Source organism: Pleuronectes platessa, chromosome 2 (genome assembly GCF_947347685.1).
Source record: "Pleuronectes platessa chromosome 2, fPlePla1.1, whole genome shotgun sequence".
NCBI classification, from domain to species: domain Eukaryota; kingdom Metazoa; phylum Chordata; class Actinopteri; order Pleuronectiformes; family Pleuronectidae; genus Pleuronectes; species Pleuronectes platessa.
This window is the reverse complement of record NC_070627.1, coordinates 2,196,131-2,203,409: the sequence shown is the minus strand read 5'-3', so window position 1 is coordinate 2,203,409 and position 7,279 is coordinate 2,196,131. Positions and strand designations below refer to the sequence as shown.

General features: G+C 43.6%; 1 protein-coding gene across 1 annotated transcript in view; it reads right to left on the bottom strand.

The window, feature by feature from the left end:
• ptprt (protein tyrosine phosphatase receptor type T) overlaps positions 1 to 331 on the bottom strand; it is a 78,617-nt gene extending 78,286 nt beyond the window's left edge. The window contains 1 exon segment of the mRNA XM_053442584.1: positions 1 to 331. This exon segment is cut by the window's left edge and continues 91 nt beyond it. The gene's annotated coding sequence lies outside the window, so the exon portion shown is untranslated.
• Positions 332 to 7,279: the final 6,948 nt, after the last annotated feature.

Genomic DNA, 7,279 nt, shown 5'->3' with positions numbered 1-7,279 from the left:
TCTGAGTTCTGGTTCCGTTCTTCTTCTTCTTCTTCTTCTTGGTTGAAGCTGCGGGTTATCTCACATGCTCCCGTGCGTTGGCTGAAGTGGTTTCCCTCAGTTCAACGGTGAAAACAACAGAGAAGAAGAAATCCTCGCATCGGTGGATGAGGAGACGCAGAAAGACGAAAAAGAAGCAAAGACACGAGAAGAAGTTGGAGGCGAATAAAACAAGAGCTCTCTCTCTCTCCTTCCCTCTCCTCCTGATCTGTGTGCGTGTCTGTGTGAGTGCGTCAGAGCGCGTGTGCGTGCGCCCGAAAAGTAAGGGGCGCAGGGTGTGCGTGTGCGCGCTCAGACGGTCTGTGCCACACTGACGTGGAGTTGGAACCGGAGTGGAGACCAGTGCGCACCACACGGGGCGCCACGCTCGTGCGTAAAGGCGCGTGGATCGGCACGATGAGGACTTCCGGTAACGAGTTTCACAATAAGATGAAGCACTCAAGGGACCTGGATTCTCACAGCAGGTTGTTTTTTTATTGATAAAAGCAAAGATGTTATAGTGTAAATTGATATTTGGACAGTTTAAGGGAAATTGGTGAATATGATCCTTTAATATGCGTGGTTTTATCTTTATTAGCAGGTTTGTTTTTTTAATTTGTTAAATCAATATCTGTTTGTTTTCTTCTTCTTCTTCTTCGGTTTGAATTCTGGCTGATTATGTCAAATTAAAAAGCTTAACAAATCAAATAAATAATTTACCTTATTAAACAACCCCATCATTTGTATTCTCTAAACAAGGAGCCTCTGGGATGAAGAATAAAGGTTACTTTAAAATAGTAATAATTTATAATAATTTTTAAAATAAAGAATCCACAGCGGAATTAGATATTGTATTATTATTTGTATTATAATTATTGTTATTAAAAGGCTTCATATGACAGATGCAGAAGCTCTGTTCTTTTCCGAGGCTTTTATTTGCATGACCATTCGCTCATTTCCCACAATGCTTCACTGCATTTCTCCAGCTTGACTGAGCTGCAGGGATTTTTGTCTCAGTACAGTTTCCCCCGGGTCCTAAAGCCTGCATCCTCCGCTAATATCAGATTCTCTCTCTCTCTCTCTCTCTCTCTCTCTCTCTCTCTCTCTCTCTCTCTCTCTCTCTCTCTCTCTCTCTCTCTCTCTCTCGGTCGTTCTGTTTGTCTCTCTCTCCCTTTCTGTCTGTCTTTTGTCTATGTGTGTCTCTCTCCCTGTGTGTCTCTCCCCCCCCCCCCCCCCCGTCTTTTGTCTCTGTCTCTCTGAGGTTGTATTCACTCTGAGTGTCTCTCTCTCCCTCACAGGTGTCATGAGATCCACTCTCTCTCTCTCTGTATGTGTGTGTGTGTGTGTTTGTGTGTGTGTGTGTCAGTGACTGTCTCTTCTGCTACTTATTCGACAATAGAATATTAATCTAATTTTACTCTCTGATGGAAATGCATTTACTCAAACTCCAGACACGTGCATTATTTACCTAAATGTTTCATATGGAAGTTTTCCAGCCTGTTTCTGGATGAACCTCCTCCTACATGTGATCTCGTGGAAGTTATCAAATGTATGTAATGTGCTTTACAGGCGATGAACAGATATGATTTCTGTCTTTATAACGTTGTGAGAGACATTAAGACTAAATGTCCTTTGGGTCACGTAAACACAGATCCCCCCTGTCAGCTGTCTGAATAGATGAACTCCTCTCTGGGCTTTGACAGTTTCAGTCTTCCACATCACACTCTGTATAAGTTGAATATTTAAAAGTCGGTTTTCCAAAACAAGTTTGTGATGCAACAAACTCACAGAATCAACTTTTCAGACGGAGATGTGAGGTGAGAACAGAGGAATTTAAAACAGTTCTCTGGTGTCAAACCCACACATTCATCATTCTGCACAGCGAAGCTCGAACAGCAGAGGAGATGCACTTTTAACTCGGAGACATTTAGCAAACACATTTACATTTACAGTAGAGTTTGGAATTTTCAAACTTTCTGATCAGTCTGTGATGTGGTTTTCTGTGAGCAACTAGAAAACCATCATCTCAGAGTCACTGGGAACAGAATCACAGGAAGAATACCAGAGACTCCAAAAAGGGACATTTATGTTATTTTTGTTTTGAAGGTGGTTTGAATGTTGAACCCTTTATCTTTATTTAGGTTTTGATTTGAGCGTTGACAGGGAGGTGCATCCTGAGCCGTCTCCAGAGCCCAGGTCATAATCATTTCTGGAGCCTGAGCTTTGCTGGTTCTTCCTCCTAATTTCATTCATGACTTGTGTCCCCTGTCTCACAGAGAGTGTCCCCTCGGGGACGCTGGAGACATGTAGCTGGAGTTAAGCTGGACTTTGGCTCTCGAGGTGAAACAAACAGTCACAGCAGCGATGGAGGACGAAAGAAACAAAGAACTCAAAGAACGATGGACTGTCTGCTGCTCAGTCGCCCACAGTAACTTAATGAATCCTGTGTTTTAAAGGCCATTCCACACGAGGACGTTTAATCAGGATGATTGTCGAGCGGCTCGGGACGAAACCAGCGGAATGCAGACGGATGATTCACCTGAACAGCTTCTTAATGTTGAACCCTCCCTCCGCCCGCTGCCCTTCACAGGTCCCCGCTGACCGGCTGCTATTTGCTCCCCCCCCCCCTCTCCAGGTGAGCGTGACAGGATCTGGTGAATTTAGTAAATTCCACACAGCCAGTTGGGAGGGTCGTGACCTTTCTCTGTCCTCAGTGTTAAATGCTGCTCCGCTCGGCGGGCCTGGTGGTCCGGAGATCATCTGGAGTTCAGCGGTGTCTGAAAGCCAAGACATTAATTCCTGAATATTGTCAGAAAGTCTCTTTAAATAGATTTTTGACTTGTAAGTTAATGTTCGTCCCACGTTTGCTCACCTGCTCCAAACCCTAACCGCCAATCAGAGTGTCTCTCCTCACAATTTAATCTACTACCTTGATGACATCTCAGCTGTCAATCATGAAGTCTCAGCACATTTTTACGTAATCAAATAAGTAATTAAATGCAAATTTATCAGAAACAAACACCTAAAATAGCAGAAACCTTTTTTATTTGATGAGTGCATTGACATTTTGATTTGGTCCATGTCCCATCTGCTAACGTGGATGAAGTGGTGTTCATAAACCAGCCACAAGGGGGCGATGTAGGTGATTTGGCTTCACTTTTGGAAGAGGCCATGTCGTCAATTTTTATTTATACCTATATAGTCTTATGAATCATACTCATTCCATTTATTTGTTCATTTACCAACATGTTTTTGTTCCAGAAGACAAACTTGCTTTCAATAATAACTGGTTTTATTTGTTTCTGCTCAAAAATGGAGAGTAAACGTGAATAAACCCAGGAACACCGAGAAGTCCTCATTTAAACCAGAAAGGCTTCATTAACCCATCTTCTGCTCAATAAACATTTCCTCCTGATATCACTGTTGTTTCCAGAGACTCGATACAGATGAAGCTGTGATGATTGGATTCTGATCGGGAGTCGGACTCTGGCTCTGGATTCTCTTACAGCCGCGTCGGTCACTTAATCCCACTTCTCTGAATATTGCATTGCACCATTTTGGGTCTTATTTCTGACTCGTAGTATTTTGTTTGATCCGACCTCAACGCAAGCTGCTTCATCCCCCCCCACACACCTTCCGTTATGTATTTCTGAGCTGACAGCTAATGAATATTTCCATTATTTAGTGATGTAGAAATCAATGTCTCATTAACAGGAGGGTGCGTTATGTCCGAGCCAGGATCAGGACACAAGCGCCCGTCTCCTCCTCCTCACCTCTACATCATCACTTATTTATTAGAAATCAATTATGCAGAGTCGAAGCGTCTCTTCTGCTCCGTCCTCGTCTTTTCTCTCACTCTGAAGACGAGTCCACTCCGTCTCCTATTGTCCACGAGGGTTTGTTGTCAATCTGAGGACCGGGAGATTTGATCTTGGTTTTAAAAATCTACCGTCTTTGTCTCTGTGATGAATGTTTCTCTTTTTTTCTGTCAAACAACAAAAAAGCTATTTACACCTCGACTGCTTCTTCTAACGAGTGAGCTTCATTAGAGCGCCGACACACCAGGGGGCGCTACGGGGCGCGTCCAACACTGACACACTCCACACACGGACACAACACAGACATGCAAATGCAACACAACACACACCCACATCGCGCCGTGTATCAGAGACACATCAGGGGTCGCCACCAATAATGACTAACATCAGGTCTGCAAGCCAGGCCACCTGAGGCTCTGTGTGTGTGTCTGTGTGTGTGTGTGTGTGTGTGTGTGTGATGCCGAGGTGCAGTCGTCTATTTTAATATAGTCAGATGGAAATGAGAGGAGGTGCATGTATGTCAACCACAGCATGACACACACATAATGATGTTATAAAGGATGGAAAGAAGCTGGGACACACAGTGGGAAGATGCAGTGCGCGTGTGCGTGTGTGTGTGTGTGTGTGTGTGTGTGTGTGTGTGTGTGTGCGCGTGTGCGTGTGTGTGTGTGTGTGTGTGTGTGCTTGTGTGTGTGTGTGTGTGTGTGCAATTCTGCTCAGCACAAATACCCCATCAGTAAAGATCTTGTGAGATGTAAAAGTTTTAATTTGCAGGGACGACACAAGAACAAATTGAGAATCTGAAAAACTGTTTAATCTCCAAAACACTCGATGACGGAGGAAAAACTAAAAGTGTCCTTGAGGACGTGATGGGACAGTGAAAACTCCCCCCCCCCCCCCCCCCCTGTTCCCTCTGGTTGGGGCTCCACCAGTTCCTAACCGATTAAAAAACAAAACGTCTCTGGAGCCGCAGATGTTTTGTATTTTCTACCTGCTGCTGGTTATGAGGCAGCACTGGTCAAGATTCATGCATTTTAAAGCAGGTTTATTGAGCTGAAATGAGGGACAATATACCCCCCCCACACACACACACACACACACACACACACACACAAGTGCATCTTCTCTTCTCTCTGTCAAATCTCAAAAGCTTGAAAACAACAGCGGCCCCGGCAGGTTTCGCCGGCTCAGCAGATCCACAGCCTGAACCTCACACAGCAGCAGCAGCAATTCTGATGAGATTAAATTATTAATCGTGGATTTTATTGAGCACCTATGACCTCTCAGTGAGAGCGGCATAAATCAAAGTGTCCAAAAACACAATATTTGCAGTGAACGGGAGGAGGAGAGCAGCTGGTTCTGTGCAGAGGAATCACAGCTCGTAGAGAACGTGGATCAAATGTGACATAAAATCATATTTGAGCTAATTTGCAAACAGACGATAATCGGCTTCTTGCAGTTCCACAGTTTCCATTGACCACTGGTACGGTGCAGCCATGCACAGACGTCTTGTATTAATAATATTATGGTATTGTAAATGTCTCCCGAACAGTTTTTTCCATAGCGACCCCTATAATGAATTAGTTTTAATTATACATATATAAACTCATTTCAAAAGGTGCTGCATAAACTGTTTGGTTCTGGTTCATGTTTGACAAATTAACATATTTACTTCTTCTCGGTTTCTGGTCTCTGAATCCAGATGTTTGACTCATTTAGAACTTACAACATCCTACCTTCACTGTGAAGCTGTGCAGAGAGAGAGAGAGAGAGAGAGAGAGAGAGAGAGAGAGAGAGCGAGAGAGAGAGTCCCTCCATCAAACTGAATGAGACGGGTGTTGAAGGGGTTAAGAGCCTGCAGCTGTTTCACTCTAACAGATGTAATTATAGTTCAGCTGCATTTTAATTTGCAGAGAGGTTAAAATAAATGAATTAGTGTGTTTTGTTGTCATCACCGGTGCAGCGGTTGTGTGTTCATAACTCTCAGGGTGATATCTATTCACTACATGATTGAATGCAAACACAAGCAAGGTCTCCTCGGCTTCTTCTTCCTGTGGAGGAATGTTCTTCTCTTATTTACTTGCTCAGTGTGTGACCTCCAGGGCGACTGACTCACATTCTGTTGGTTCTGTTGTGTTTCTTTTTCACAAGTAGTTTGTGAAACTTTCCTCTCAGGATCCTTGGCTGGGTTCAACCCAGTTCCTCCTGAGGGCTGCTCAGCTTCCTGCAGCAAAAGAGAAGCTCCCAGCAGCTTCTCTGACACTGGGAGTTCTGGAGGGAGAGTCTGTTCTCAGGTTGACACGAGTGGTGGACGTTCTCCACCCGCTTGGTAAACACAGGGAGCAGGAACTAGTGTGCAGCCATCACAGTTTCAGATTCTCTTTGGGCTTTGTTGAATTATGATTCGTCGCAGCTTCGAATTATAGGTTTTCATTTCACAATTTAAGAGGAGCAGGAGAATATCTACAATTGAATAATGAGCAGCTGTTAAAAAAGGTGTAAATGAGCATTAATAAATATGAGTATAGATATTCAAGTGTTACAGTCAGAACATTTAGAATTTGACTGTTTCTATTTCTGCTAAACTGAACATCAGTGTCTGGGCAGAATAATGTTGACACCATTTCTGTCTCCCTGCAGACACATGGTGCTGAGGGTCACTCTGTCAATGTGACACGGTGCATTGTGGGATTGTTTGTAGTCACATTATGAGGCTCTCAGATTTCTTGCAGAGTGAGAATCCATCTTTCAAGGCTCTAAAGAAAGAGTTTCAGCCAAACTGCCCGATCCCCCCTGGTGGCCGGCCGCAGTATAGGTCGTAAAATACCACCTCCTCCATGTTAGTGACAGAAATATCTTAATTTAGTTATATTTGTAGTTATTTGAGGAAGTTCTGATGTTCACATGTTCATGTTTCTGGTAAGTTTGGGTTTGATTAGTTATTTAATGACAGGTCAACAGGTTGGAACATCATGTTTGACAGCTGAGACCGAGGGAACTTGACACAACGACTCCATCGCCCAAATTGATTCATTAGCAAGATGTCAGCGTTATGGAAGTGGAGACGTGTCCTTCATCTTTATATACAGTCAATGGTTTGGACCACTCAGTGTCCTTGAACCCTTTGGATGAATTTTGGGGCATCAGGCTCAGAGAGAAGTGACCTTGAATTTATAAAATGCAAACTTCTCCAGCACAGAACGAACACGTGAGCAGATCTCCAGCTTCCAAAAACCTCCACATCCCACAGAACAATCCTGTGTTGCTCCGACGCTTTGTCAATTTGTGCGTCCACGATCTTTTCCTAATTAAGTTTTCACTGTTCATTCCGAGAGAGAACGCTGCAAAAAGAAAATGGGATTTAAAAAAAAACAAGAAAAAGACAATCAGGGGGAGAAAAGATTAATATCAGAAACGCGTCTAATTGAACGAGTCTAACGTCC